Source organism: Ascidiella aspersa, chromosome 7, assembly GCF_963924565.1.
Source record: "Ascidiella aspersa chromosome 7, kaAscAspe10.2, whole genome shotgun sequence".
Taxonomy (NCBI): Eukaryota; Metazoa; Chordata; class Ascidiacea; order Phlebobranchia; family Ascidiidae; genus Ascidiella; species Ascidiella aspersa.
Window position 1 is genome coordinate 25,177,722 of NC_139453.1, and position 15,999 is coordinate 25,193,720.

Here is a 15,999-nt window from a genome sequence, read left to right on the forward strand (position 1 = left end):
CTTTTACACATCATATTTGATAACGGAAGTTTGCCACAGAAAAACAATTTAGAAGTCCGTTTATATGGTGTACACAATTTTAGCTGCATGAGAGGGTCGTTTTATGCGTTCCATAACCATAATCATAGGCCCTGCTTCTGGTGGAAATATTAACGGTATAAATCGGAAATTTAGCACACACCTTCTTATAATCAATCTATAGGCGTCGAAATACTAATTCTTACGTCTATCGGCTGGCCAGTATAGCTTTTAAGTTTTTAAGCGATACGGTAAATTTCGGTCGAAAACTTACATTGCACCTTGGTCGTCCAGGTCCGCGCTGTTTGTCTGTGTGTAGGCGCAAGACGTGCTGGGTTTCGCTGACACACTCACGCTCTTCCTGGACTTTTCCAACTCCGCTTTTGGCGTTGCCTCGTTCCTGTTAAGCAGCGCTTTAATCGTCCTCTTGTCGCGGTTGTCGTCAGCACTTTTCCTGGACGTGACATTTCCCTTAGCTTTGAAGAATTTAACGAGCAGCGACAGGTTGAGGCCGCTGTCGTACAGCTCTTGTAGAAGCTTGCATTGTTTGTCGCTCAGTTCCGGTTTCACGCTGTTGCTCTTATTGTTGCTGCTGCTATTGGTGTCCGCTGCTGGTTTTGATACCGCGCCTTCGCCGAACGCCGAAGGGTGGCTATAATCGAGCGCCATGTTTTCCTTTTTGCACTCCATGTTACGCAAAATGCGTGCAACCTGCTGCCTTACAAGTAAGAAAGACTGGGAAGGAAAAATGTGAACGTCACAGTAAGCGTCTCACTACACGGAATTTGCAAGTCACGACATGGAATGCGCTGCCCTTAACATTTTATCGCCAAGTCAGGTTAAACACTAAGGCAGCCCTGTAACGGCTGCTTTACGCCCCTTTTTTAACACGGCACACCTGAGCTAAAAACAACCTTACAAGCTGCCGACTCCGACGCTGAGCCGTCGCGTAAATTTAAATGGAAATAATTGCAAATTTCTGCCTTGGCAATTTTCCACGAGCGCAAAATATCAATCTACAGAGGAGCAACGGCCGATTAGGCGGACAGACGCAAAAGGCGGCGAAGATATATTCGGCGAGCGGCCAGCGTCGCCCATACTCTACGTACCAGGTGGAGCTTGTTTGCCCTTGGCACACATGGGCCTCCGTCGCGCTGATAAAGGCAATAAACAGAGGCAAGTGAGCCGCGGCGGTCGCGAACCCTGCTGCTGCTTCGGCATCGAGGCCGTTTTCAGGTGAGCACATAGGTGTATATGTATATATCATATAGGTTGGCTGCTGCACTTTGGTTGTTCTTATCGCGATTTTTGTGTGCTTGCATGCCGTGGCAAGGGATTGTGTGTTTAAGCTGCAGCGCCGGGCCTTAACTGTTTTTTTGTCTGCCGATGTTTGCGCTCGCACATTAGCGCCTGCTTGCATTTGGTAAACAAATCCGGATCCCCTCTCAAAGAGTGCTTGTTTGACTTTTCTATAGTTTTCCTTTTTTGGTTTCTTTATGCGAGTCGACAATATGCTTTAGTCATTTTACCTTAGAAACACAAGGCATTTTCAAGAAGAACGGCATATTTTTGTAGGGAACAAAACTAGAAAAACGTCATGTCAATAAAAATCCACACCCCAGGTTATAAAAGTCGACTGAAGGATGTTGTAATTGATAGCGTTTTGTTTGCTAAGCAAGTAAAACAATACGCTGCCATATTTATCTCGCAAGTATCGTTTTTCATGATCAGGAATTTCTACAAACTTCGCATTTACTAAAATCAACAGAGAATTTAATAAATCACGACAAAAGAACACAAAACATCTACACAGTTTCTGGGTTGTATTTGAACTTCTTACGAAATAATTGATTTTACAAGTGACGAAAAGCAAAGTTTGATGCATAAATTATTATGACAGTGTTTCGCAACGTTTCATTGCTTTTCCCACTTTGTTCTCCACTCGCGAATTGGAAAAATGCTTCACATTATGTCAAAAGAAAGGTCTCTAAAGTGAAAAAAACGACGCGTTTGGGTTAAACGGCAAATACTTAAAATCAGATATGTTTCTAACTTTCTATCCCCCAGAAGATTTATCTGGCCATCCATAGGGGCCGGAGACCACGGTCGACAAACGCTGGGTTACGCGAATATTGTTGGGCATTTTCAACTTGCCGTCGGACTTATCTGTATGTTCCAACATTTTTTTAGTGTTTATATCTGAATGAAATGTCGATTGCTGTCTGTTTCGTTGCGTAAATTTGCTCATAGACCAGGGATCGGCAACCTTTTTGCACTGCGGCCCGGTTTAAAACCTTAATTTTGTCGCGGACCGGCCTTCAAAATTCAACAAATGTTCAGTCAAATATATTTTGCTGCAACTTTTTTTCATTAAACTAATTAAATTCATACTTTTTTCGAAAACTTTTCAGCCCTAACAACAAAATAATGAATCATTTTTTATGGGACATAGTTTATAAACATTGTTTGTAGGATTTTATTCTATTGCACTTTTGGGTGAGTAGGCCTACGCTTGAACATAAAATAACATGTTATTTTAGCCCATTTTTTCGATATTATTATACATACGAGAAGTTGTATTTTTGGATGTTGCGAACGTGCCACGTAACTCCTATGGCCACAGCAAACAAATTATTTGAAACCCCACAAGAGCTTGATACTAATTGTAATATTTTTATAATACCAATCAACCATAGAGTATATTAAACCAAAGTTAATGTGTTTTGAAAATAAAAATACATTTGTTGTTTGTTTTTTGTTGTTGTTTGTTTCGCCTTTTACGTGCAGTTTGGGTTTAAGTTAAAATTTTAAACTGGCAACTCTAGTATACGGACTGGTAAGCACTTTCTCGCGGACTGGCACCCGCATTTGCCGACTACTGTCATAGACGAAACATCGAAAAATTAGTTTTCGAAGTTGCCTTGAGTTGCGTAAGCATGAAATCGAAGCTCTGCGTCAAATTATTCAATTAACATCGCTCTCTAGCGGCCTCGGAAAATGTTTAACTGGTAGGCGATACCCGCTTAGGGTCATCGATTTTTGAAACCAAAAGATGTCCTTTTTTAGTATTTCTGAGACCGAACTTGTGTTTCTGACGGTTCAAATGTCAGAGATGGCGGAATGGCTTGTCAAAAAAATCATTATTTTTTCATAACGCCACTAAGGCAGTAATTCTATTATTGGATCGTTGTTCCGTTCAGGATTACTTTCAACAGTGATATAAGGCCTGGTTTCTAAAGAAAACATTTTGTTTAAATTTTCTTATATATTTAATACGGAAAAAAATACAAACCGCTTTTAGGCAGCTGTAATTATTTTACGTCACCGGTATAGGGCCATTCGTCCTTTACCAATTGTAGAATTAAACTGGCAAATAGGCTACTCTATACTTAACCTGGGCAACGCCGGGTGCTTCGTCTAGTTTATTTTAATTAATCTGACAAAACAAAGTGTCATATTGCAGGGTAATTTGACTAAACTCGTTCTCTCAAAACGACGAAAGCATGAAACGCATCAGGCTATTATTAAAATAGAAAAAATATATTTAGGGAATGACCTCGTGTCCCCTAAAGATATTGCAAGATTGCAAAATCAAGCTCACCGAGACAAAACGGGTTAGCCTGCACAAAATATTTTATAGGTTGGTTTGCGTGCAGCCTTATTTCTATTTATACACAAGTTTTTGTAATACAGTTGCCAAAATAAGAGTAAGCAGTGTTGGATTAGCTAAGTGCGAGGCCTGTAGCAGATTGATTTGATGTACAAATAATGACGGGAATCTACATTCCACAACAATAAAAGTCTAATGTAATGTTTTGTGAAAAAAGAAATTGAAACTTCATCAATATTATTTATTATTTTCGACGCATTTTGATTTCTGCAAATTTGGCAATTATTATAGATGAGTTTAGTGACTTCAGAACGTCATTTTCAATATTCAAAAGAGTTAAATAGTGTAGCTGCTCTTCCCTCATTGTGTTTCGCAGATAGTTTGTAAACAACTTCGATTTTGAAAATGATCTCTCTCCAGTACAATTAGTTACCATCATAATTAGACAAATGTGTAACAAATTGTCAATGTTAGGAAACGTAGACTAACCGTTTGCATTACTTCACATTGCCTCAAAGTGGCCTGATGTTGTAATTATTTTAGTACTCGTTTAGCAAGTTGTGCGAAAATAATATTCACGACCAAAAGCAGAACGTTCGATAGAAAAAAGGTTGCGAGATAAACACGAGTGTTTTTTTGTGCAACTGGGAAACCAAGCTGTAAACTTAAAGTTAACACTTCTGGATATACAGGCTGAAAAACGTCGAAGTATTTCCAAAGCAGCGGGCACATTACGATTTTTGTGACTGCACTTGATCAAGGCAATTGCCTCCAGCGGAAAATACGTTTTTTTAAGTTTACAGACGTTAAAAGGAATTACTGTTTTTTAAAGTTCACAGACTTTAAAGGGACTATAGTGATTTAATCTTACAACTATAATATTCTCCTATGCCATTCACGTTGCAAGCCAAAATTACTTTGTTTTGCAAAAAAAAATGTTTTGTTCACCAAGCGTGGGGCCTTGTGAAGCGCGGCGCCCGTAGCAGCTGCTACATCTGCTACTATGTTGATCCGGCCCTGGGTGCGGGGATCGTTATTCAGACACAGAAAATATATTACTGTAATTTATTTCTTTGCTCAGTTAAAAGTAAAACTAACTCACGTTATTGTATTGTGTTACTGTTATCAGCAACTTGTATAAAAATAAAATTACAATGGTTTTGTTACTATGCAATTCTACAAGGTGGTGCGAGAATGGCTTGGTAATTTTAAAGGGTGCGAGAATTGTATGGTGAATTGAAAGGTTGGCAGCAAGGAAAAAGTTTAAGAACCACTGATTTAGCCCTTTGCTTACTTTCGCTCCTGGCAGACCAAGTCGAACTTGTTATCCTGACACGGTTTCGAACTGTTTTGTGTTTCCTTCGCTCGCGAACGCACTCGCCCGCTGTGAGCACAAGGTCGTCCACTGCCAACTCTTGTCGAAGGTTTGCCTGCTCGATTTCATCATGCGTTGCAGCGCCTCCAGCGGTTGATTGGTTGTGTGTTACCACTTTCGAGTTGTTCTGGTTTTCAAACGTGGTTTAAACGTAATTGTAATGCTGCTGTATGTCTGTATGGGTTTTGACATTTATTCTACGTCTAACAACAACCTCGCAGCTATTATGGTCCAAAGAAAAGGGTATGCGCTTTGACATTGACTTTCTACAAAACTCTTAACAGTATAAAGTAAAACAAAACACAAATTGGACCTCTGAATTTCATACCTAACTTTTTTAAGTAATTTACTTATCATTTCTTTCCCCTTTTGTAACTAATTTACTAATTTTTGTCGTATATTTTTCAGTCCGCTTTACTAACTTCGCAAACATAAATAACGTTTTTTAAGAAATCTCTTGATATTTGAGTGCATTTTGAAATCCCCTGTAAAAACAGGGACCACGGTTGTACGTCAACCTTTTTACGTCAACGATTAAAGCATACAATAATAGCCCTATTGCAAAGCCAAAAAGGTCAAGTAAATCGACATCATCTTGATTAAGACGTTTCGATACGAGCTTGTATCATCTTCAGTTAATGTGACTGAGAAGCAATTGAAGCATCTCTTATAAGAGATGGGTCGCAATTGTTATCAGTCTGAGTTTCCAAAGTAGGAGCATAATTTATCGAAAAGTCTTAATGAAGATGATGTCGATCTATTCGACCTTGTTGGATTTTTAATTTATTTTCTAGCTGCATTACAGATCCGTGCATAGTGTACCCAAATAGCCGTATTGTATCGTACATTAGGAGACGCCAGTTTTTATTTGATCGTAATAGCTTTTTCGATGTAAGGGTGGAATTATTATGGTGTGGCAAATTGTTTTCTGGAATTTGTGCATAAAGCATAAATTTGTGTTATTTATTTCAAGCAATAGAAAAACAAACTGGGGTCGCATTTAAACGCTGATTTTAGTTTATTCAAATTGGGGTCGGTTAATAAAAAGTTCGTAGACCACTGAACTATTACACTAAAAAATGCAAAACGTTTAAACAATGTTTTACGGAGTTTTAAAAATCGGATGGACAACCCACACAAAACCTATAGTCTAATCGGTTGTTTAAAATTAGAACTCTGTCATACCTTCACACTGTTTTCTGTTTTCCTTCTTGGTGGCCGCGAATGCTGTCAGAAAGAAATTATTGGATTAATAAAAAAACGTTAAATACGGAAACAAATGAAACAATAGTGAAAAATAAATTAAACTTGGTGCGATTTCCATTTTGGTTAAGTTTCGTAAAATAATAATGTTTAAAAATTAGTTAATAATTGCAATATAAGAAACAAACTGAGGTGTAACATTAGATGAATCGCATAATTTACATTATTTTTGTTGTTGTTATTATTGGTTGTTATTATTCGAAACGCTTAAGCTAAAAGGTTTCTAACCTAAACAAAAAGCAAATCATGCCGACATGCCACTTCTGGCTTACCGCGAAGTGAAGAACAACCGTCCTGCAAATATTGAGAATTATCTTATTACAGCTGACACAACGAGTTATTAAAAGCCCAATGTGTGATAAGATATACAAGTTTATTGTCGCTCGGTATACGTATAAGACATTCATAGAAAAAAATCCGTAATAAATACACGTGCAAACACATACCTTCTATATTAACTATACTTAATTGAGGTATATGCACGAATCTGCATTGTAGCTTGAAAATGAATGTCGAGGCCACATTTACGTTATGGCGTAACTTTGTAACATCATTTCTGAAACATTGTCATTTGCCACCAAACAAAAATCATAAACTCGAGTCTATAGTAACTGTTGCATGGTACATTTGTGTTTGATGGCTGTTTATTTGCCACACGTTTTAACCTGGGCCCATGAAAATAACGAGTCAGATAAACCAGTGCAAAACATGGGGACAACCAACTTAGACTAATTTTTGTTACCCCTTATATAGTTGCAATGTTTAACTCTCTTCAAATGCCTATAGTGGCTAGCTGTTCGATATCCTTATATAATTTCTTCAGCTCTTCTGAATCTCAGTGCCCCTGATACTCATGAAGCTTGTGGAATAGTTTCGTCCTCTCAATCTTTTAATCCATAAACAATTTATTGTGATTGGTCCGATAAGGCTTTATACAAAAAAGGCAAGTTGTCACTTTGCTTGTTTTATAAATCAAGCATATCAAAGCCCATCTAAAAATAGGTAAAATTTTTTAAGGAATAAAAAGATTCTCGAAACGTACAAAAAAGTTGTACCTATATTTCTATATGGGCTTTGGTATTTCTAGTATACGTATAATTTAGTTATACATGGTATATTCTATTTTGACTTTGAAGTAGAATCTATATTTGCAACTTTAACTGTACAATTACAAAGCATGTTTGTAAATACGCCACGGAAAATGATATTTTCGCCATTTTGTGTCACCATACAACACATTCAACTGCTGTTGGATTACGTAATCCAATTAGAAGACGCGCCGCAAGAAATTCCTCACTGATTGCTAAGCGTTTTCCACATTTTCGTACGAACTCGAAATTTAGTTGCTTGGTCATTTGGTAACATTACTGCAACGAGGAAGGTTAGTACGTTTAACAAGGTAAGTTATCTCTGTTTTTGAACATTAGGTAATATAATAACTACTTGTAAGTTTGTATGTGAATTAAAGCGACAGTTTGAAGTGTGAGTTGCCGCATTGTATATATATGTTGTCAAAATGGCATGTTTGTCGCGTTATTTAGCTTTGTTTGTCGTTTTGTTGTTTGGTCTGGTGTGAACGTGGGGCCAAGGGCTGGGTAGGGAATCCAAAGGGTGGTATTGGGTCTCGAGAAATTTCCGGGTGGTATCTTAGATTGGCCCCGCTGTGTGAATGGGAAGCGGTAAAGTTTCTGTGAGTATAGAGTCTAGATATTAAAAATGACAGATTATCGTTTTTTATTTATTTGCAAGAGTTTGGTTAATAAGACTCTGAATCGTTTAATTGCAATCTTGCTCGCATTAACGACTTTGTTTTTTATTTCAGGCTCTGGTTGATTCTGGGCGTTAAAACACAGATTATGCAGTTATCAGCCAGTACCTATATAAAGTTACAAAAAGAATTGGCTACAGAGATAAACAAGTTATATTCAGATAGTCCTGTCTTTGTGTGGAGGAAGTTAGCCTAATGCTAAACTAACCAAACAGGAATATCGAAAAGTTGGCTAAAAATGGCATGACAATTTATTTTTTTTACAGAAACTGCTCCACCACCCCTTTACGAAGCAAGTAACGTTTCACCATTTGCAACCTTAAAGGTAGGATTGAACATCGTTTTCGTATAATTTTAACACCCTCTCTTTGTTGAAAGTTGGAATATAATTGTTTTATTATGATTTACATTCGATACCAATTTACTTACAGCTACTTCGTTTTAACTGAACGATGACACGGAATCGCTTCGCGGACGAAAGTCGCACAATTTGCTGGCCGAATTGTCGCCGAAACAACACCCTTCTCATCCATGGAATCTGACTATAATATTGCTGAATGAGGTTAGCATCCTTGCACGCATGATTTCCTTTTGCTTGTAAATGCAATAATGTATATGCCGTGTTTCAGGCGTCATTCGTCACATGAAAGACGATGGCACGGAGGTCGTCGACAACAATACAACTGAAAAGAAAGCGTATACATGTGACAATGTGCGACATATTTTATCGTCAAATACAGCATGCTGTTTAAAGGCAAATTAAACGATGTTGTTTTTCACCAAGAGAGCAATATTTGGATATGCATTGCCAACATCAATGCTAATTTTAATCGTGTATGAATGTTTTTTCAGAGCCAATGTTCGTATTCACTGGGATCATTTGGAACTCGCTGTGTTTTAAGGCATCACAATCCTGCTGAGAAAGTGGTCGGACTTTTTCCGACGATTCTTCGTTATGACTGAAGAACACCTACCGCGCAAGCTTACACCAGTGCTCCGCAACCGATGTGCGGGTGTGCCGCGAGACCATGCCAGGTGTGCCGCGACATTCCCGGAGGTGTGTTACTTATACTCTTTTATGGGTACTTTTTCATAATGAGGACCAAGACGAAAATGGCACGTGCAACTTATTGAACTTTCCTCAATATTTTAAACTTTTTAAGAAACTGAAGTCCAATTTCAAACGGGTGTTGTAACTAACGCCGGAAGTCCAGTTTCAAACATAATTCAACTATACCAGAATAAGCATTGCTGGTCCGAAAAATTAATTAGGAAAGAATACCGAGAAAATGTGTCCGGTTTCGTTTTCGAATACGCAATTAAAAACCTTTTGTTTTCTGATCCCCTATTGCAGTGTTTCCCAACCTTTTTTACACTAGTGCCCCCTTGGGCTCAATATTTTTTCATATCGCCCCCCTCATCTTGTTTTACAGTAAAGTATTATATTAATCGTTGTGTAACATCATATTGACTTCACTTTCGTTTCGATAAGCTGTCAGTCATATTTTAGGTTGTCTAACATACATTCACTATGGGAATTTATATACATTATTTCACCAGGTTACGTCATTACCAGGAAAATTTTAACTTTCTGCACCAAGAATTTAAATCAGGGGTCGCCAACCTTTTCTGGTCGCCAACCAAACTCAGAAAGGTCTCCGTTGGCCGCATTTTTTCATCCATAATACTAATAAAAGTGTAATAAAGCTACCTTGAGGAAACGTGTTAACCTTAATAGATAGTGTAGTGTTTGTTAATGTTTTTAAGTTCGGGCGCACCTGGCGAGCGAACTGAGCGCGTTTTTTTGGGGGGTATACCGGCATTTCTTTTAAATTTCCTGCTAGTTTTTATTATTACATAGCCAAAACAAATGTTAAAAAATATATGTGTAAGATTTTTTTAAGACATTTTCCGTTTTTCCGTGACGCACTTGGTAGCCTTTCACGGTGCAACGGTAAAGAAGCGCTGATCTAGTCCAGAAACAGCTTAAAAATGTGTAAGCAAACTGGGCGTAGAAAGATCATTCGCGCGAAGCGCGAAAAATTTTCGACGTACTAAAGGTAAAATAGTCAAAAAGTATTTTAAATGAACTCATGTCTAGTTGTCAAAAGGGCGCGGCTGGCCGAATCCGGTGACGACCCCTGCTTTAAATATACAAACATTTTGCCGCGTATAAAACGGTGAAACGAAACAACAAACTTAAACATAAGAAAGCCAATTATTACGTAACAATGGTCGGAAAACTACCACAAGTTCGCAGTACGGAAGTTGCCATAAGGTTAAAAGTTACCTACAATGCTGTTTGTCACTATTTTTATGTGAACCTTTTACAAAATTTTTCCATCAGTACTTTCATGTAACGCCCCCTTATGTGCGTTGAGCGCCCCCCAAATTAGAAAAAGACCAAAAACGCCCCCTTGTAACTCGCCAACGCCCACAAGGGGGCGGTACCGCCCACGTTGGGAACCTCTGCCCTATTGCAAAGGGGTGCAATTTTTAAGATTTTGGTGGCCGGCTTAAGATATTTTAGAAAGGCCAGTAAATCGCAAATTCAGAAGATAAAATAATGCAATTCGTCAAATTTTCGTTGCTTTTGGTACGTTTAATCATACATCTCTCCGTTTTTATCTCTGGAAGGCCTAGAATTATTGCTGGTGCTTCTTGTCGATCATCATATTTTTCGTATAGGTGTGCCAGCGAATTGTTAAAACCCTGTCGGTGTGCCGCAAGCGACAAAAGGTTGCGGAGCACTGGCATTGACGACACTACACGCAGTTAAAAACCCTATAGATAATTTATCAAACTTCCTTTTATGAACCAGAACTACTTTCTGACGTCACTGAACGTCAACTTACGAATGTCTACGTTGCTCAAATCGGGTCCCCGAGTTGCTTGTCAGAAAAACACTGCTCCATCAATATCAGTGAGTTTTAATTTTTGCTTACCATAATTCTATGAAGGTTACTACTATTATAAAGTCCATTTATGTCGAAATCAATGCCTCTATTGATTTGTCGTTTTATATAGATTCAATTTTCTTTCAGAAATATAAATTCAGCGGGACGAAAATTTTAACAACACGAAGAAGTAATTTAAAACCAAGGCAATCGGCTTAAATGGTAAGGTTATACTTTACCTAAGATTTGTTTAACAGATTTCATACTCAAAATGAAATAACAGTATTCGTCCAGCAGTGTATGTATTTCATCTTAAGGCCTCCCAAGCTGTCATTGGCTTCGGCGACTTCTTGGGAACCAGCTGATGAGCGAAGACACGGGATTACCTCGCAGACGGAAACAGCGGAAACCAAATCAACTCAACTCAACTTTACTATTTACAAGCATTCGTCTATTCATCGCAAGAAAGAAGTAGCAACGCCCATCTCTACATTAGAATCGTCAACTTAAAACAACGTCGATCCAAGAACGTCGCAAGCTTCGTTCGACATCATCACGCCATCGTGCGGAATCAACTGAAGTCCCGCTGCTTTAGAAAGCAAACCAAGTGCTGTATACAAACGGAGGTTGTCGTGTGAGTTGATTTCCGGCCGTGGGGTTTGTTTATAGGCCTAATGCCCCGCTAACCACGCCCTTGCCTTACAGATAACCGTCTTGCGCAAATTAAGGCCCGGCAGGGAGCCTTGCTTGCGTAAAACACGGTCCAACGAGTTGGTGCCGCGAGAAAGAAATTGTGTAGTGAGGTTGACCCTTAGGCGCGGCACCATTTCAAACGTAGAATGCGGCCATTATCAACTCCCATTCAAAAATGTTAGCGGGATTCCGGGCAGCCGCCAAGCGTCAAGTAGGATCGTTTAGAAAAGAGTGCGGAGCCCGTAAACTTTCCCCGTAAGGTTTCCGACTTAGTTGAGGTCAGGTTCACTGTGATTGCTTAGGTTTAGAATTAAACTGGAATGTTACATTGGGTTCCCTAATTGCGTGAAACGGTGCCTACTGTGCTAGATAGGGCCTTGCGCATGACAGGCACCGTTAATACAACTCCGAGTTAGCAATCCTTTGCAAACATAGTCCTAGGGCATTTCTTTGACTTTTTTGTTGAGCCTTTGACCGATCCCCGTAGCCCTCGGTTTTCAACGAAGTTTAGTACCTCAGCTATTTTACAGATTGTTTGTTTACAGCGTGTCAGTTTAGCACTGCCCCTGTGTGGTGGCTTATTGAGTTGCAAGTTCTCTTCTTGGCATTTTCACCCACACACAACCACACATAGGCCCCTTTCCACCCCTCCCACCCAACAAGTAATGGAAAATGCCGGAAAAGAAACGAAAAAGCGTTGGAAACCGGTTTAATCAGAACGTATAGATTTGTGAAGGTAACATGGTAAAAATCGCGGATAACATATAAAATAAAAATTGGTTTTCACCAACTAAGCTTGCCTCGCGTCCTTCTGACGTGTGACAGTGTTTCACGCCTGCCAGTGCACTCGTCCGGTCATAGGCTCACCATTTTTTTCACCTCGACTGTTTGCATTAGCATTCTGTATAGCAGGTATACATATTCGCGTTTACCCCACGGTCGTGATCGGCGTCGTCGCTTTGCTCGTAAACACAAAATTTACACCCATAAAAGGGTTTTGTTTTTAACAGATCTATTAATACCTCTGCCGTAAAGCTTCTGTAGCTCTAAACAATCGGCGAAATCGCACGGCAGCCTCGCCTTTTATATTTTTTTCTGCACCTATTTTGGCGAACATTTTGAGTCGCTTAGCAACAGTCAGACGTGGTCCAAGGCGGCGAGTCGTGTCCAATTAATTTGCTTCATTTTTTCGCGTCTTTTGTTGACTCTGCGGCCTTGGATTGCCAGCGCACATCGGCAGTAGCGAGTTTTCGCGTAACTTTTTGCGCGGACTTCCCAACGAGAGCGCATACGCCAACGGAGAGTGTTCGATTTGGTTCGAGTACAATTGAGCTGGACGACTACACCACAAATCTCCTTTCGATAAGAGGACACCGACGATTTTTTCGTTTATTACCACTTAGTCAGAAAGGGACATGTTATAATTGTCAGGATAGCTGCACTTCGCTGCTGCCGATTTTAGGGTATATTGTGTTATGTGCTAGTTTCAGGGAGGAAGTTCAGTGGACCGGATGAAACTTACCGCTGCGTACAATCTTTTAATAGCGATGTTTGACTTTGTAAAACGTGTGACTGTTGGGTTTAAATAAAACTCTGTGCTAAAAATGCTTGTTGGAATTCTTATCTCCATATCTTGCGGCCTGTCCCGGGCCTTGATGATTGTTTCCAAGCTGCTGCGTTGTTAGATGCTGTTGCCTGAAACCCAGTGGTTTGGCGTCTTAAAATTGGTTTCCAAACTCGGATTTGGCGTCTTAAAAGTAGTTTCCCAAACTCGTTTGGATGTTCTTGGACTGAAAATATGCGTTGCACGTTTTGCGCAAATAAACAAAATTAAAGGAGGTTGTGGTTTGCTGTTGTTAGCATTCGCTGTTGGTAAGTCCGCAAACAAAGTCATGTGCTGAAGTGAAATGTAATGCTCTGCATTACTTCGGTAACCTAGTTGTTTGTTTTGACTCGATTAATAATTTGGGAATGATCAAAATACTTTTGCAAGGCAGACTTTATCCTGGCAATTTCACCAATGCCCATCCCTAAAAGCGCCAAGCCCGTTCAACTATGGTGAAATTGCCGGATTGGGAAAACCTTGTATAAGAGAAATTAACTTGATCTTTAGGTTGCAATTCGAATCCTTAGGTCGACCTTAAAATTGCTTAGGTGGACGCCGCCTTTCATTTTCATGCAAACAGTCCTAAACCTCGCCATGCCCCAAAAAAGTTTTTTTTCTTGGAATTGTCGGGCGGGGAATACTCGGCAATTTTCTTGGTTCGACCTTAAGGGGGGTGAATTTTTAAAGGGGCCTAATCGTTTAAACGCCATTGCAGTATATACTTGTAACTAACTCTTTGCCGGGAGCTTTTTGTTTTTCATGTGCGACCAGACTGGTGTTCATGAGGGGAAAAGATGATTTCTCATTCGATTCACCGTGAAGTCGCCGAACTTTATGAAAATCCCTATTAAAGTTTCGTAAGATAATTGTGATACTGGTTTCGTTGAATGTTAGTATCAACGTTTAATTGGCAAATTTAAATTTTTTTCAGATGTTAAATTTGCCGCAAGCCTGTTTTATGCAACACTTCACATGGTGGTCGTCCTCTTTACGTACAGCACAACTGGTGGATGGGGAAAGCATGTATCCGACGAGGTAATATGCGACCTATTGAATCGCTAAATGCAATATACTGTTAAAAGTAAGTTAAAAAATGTTGTGGTTATTTTTACGGAATGCTTGGGTCGTCCTGAAAATTGCTTAGGTGGACGCCGCCTTGCATTTTCATGCAAACAGTCCTAAACCTCGCCATGCTCCAAAAAAGTTGTTTTTCTTGGAAATGCTGGGCGGTGAAAGCGGAGTGATTTTCTTGGTTCGACACAAAGGGGCAAAATTTTTAGCGGGACGAAAAAGTTAAACGCTATTGTAGTATGCACTCAGTTAACTCTTGTTGGGAGCTTTTGTTTTCCATATGCGACCAGAGTTGTTGTTCACCATGAGCGGAGAAGATAATTTCTCATTCGATTAACCATATGGCCCTCAAGATTATTCAAAATCCTTACTTAAGTTTGGTAAGATACTTGTGATACTTCTTTCATTTAAATTTTATTATCAACGTCTAATTAGCAAATTTGTATATGTCCGTAGAGGTTAAATTTGCGCTCAGCCTGTTATACGCAACACTTCACATGGCGTTTTCGTCCTCTACGTAGCCTACATTACAACTGGTAGACGAGGTAAACACGTATCCTCAAGGTAACATATGACCCAGTTTTATAACCAAATGCATGCCGTTAAAAGGTAAATTAAACGATGTATTTTTTAGGAAGAGAACTATTGTGTTATTTCTTCAGACTCAATTTTTTTATTCATTAGGATCTCTCGAAGCTCGCTGTGTAAAAGGTGGTGGAATTTTCCCGAGGATTCTTCACCAATGACTGAAACTCTTACCCAACAAGCTTAGATAACAGTATACGGGATTCACTATTCTGGGAAAATAACAGTAGGTTTGTTGTTCTGCACATTGGATGCTAAATAATAATTTTACCGCGAACTAACAACTGTCAATTTTAAGGTCTAAGAGTTTCTGTGTTGCAACTAAAGAATCAGGGAAAATTTTACACTTTGGTGGTTAACGGACAGCTGCTGAAATATACTGGTGCTGCTATAGCCTCGTACGTTCTTTTTTACTCACTTATTTTCTTTACCTCAAACCTTAAAATTATTTTTTTGTGCAGATGTTTTTCGCACTTTCCAACCGAGGCTGACACGAAAAGACGGCTTTTACGTTTTGCTCTCTCTATCGCTGTTCATGAATGTTTTATTCCAATAGGTTTTGTTGGTAGATCTAAACTATTTTCATCATCCGGTGTTCCGTGTTTTTGTTGTGCGTTTATACACGGCTTGGTTTGTCAATTTGTTGTTATTGTTGCTGTTTGGTCTGCTATGTACGTGGAGCCAATGGTTGGATAGGGACATTCCAAGGGTGGCTATTGGGCTCGCGAGAGATTTACCCGGGTGGCATTGTAGGCTGGCTCCACTGTATGAATGGGAAATGGAGAGAAGTCTGTGTATTTGCAACTTTTCACTAAGTGGAATTTGACATTTTGTATAGGGATTTTGTAGAAGTCTATTGTTTGAATAAATTTACTAAAATTACCGTTCCTGCGTTGACAATTCATATGTGAGAGGAATAAATCAAAGAAAGAAGGTATTAAAAGACAAAAAATCTTTGGCCATACACAAAATGGAAAAAAAGAGTGATCAATAATTGCAAAACGGTATGTTACTATTCATATGGATTTTACAAACTGACATGTTTAACACACTTTTCTGTGAATTACAGCTATGCCTAGTTTGTGGCACTGTACCAGTCGTCTGCTCCCTGCC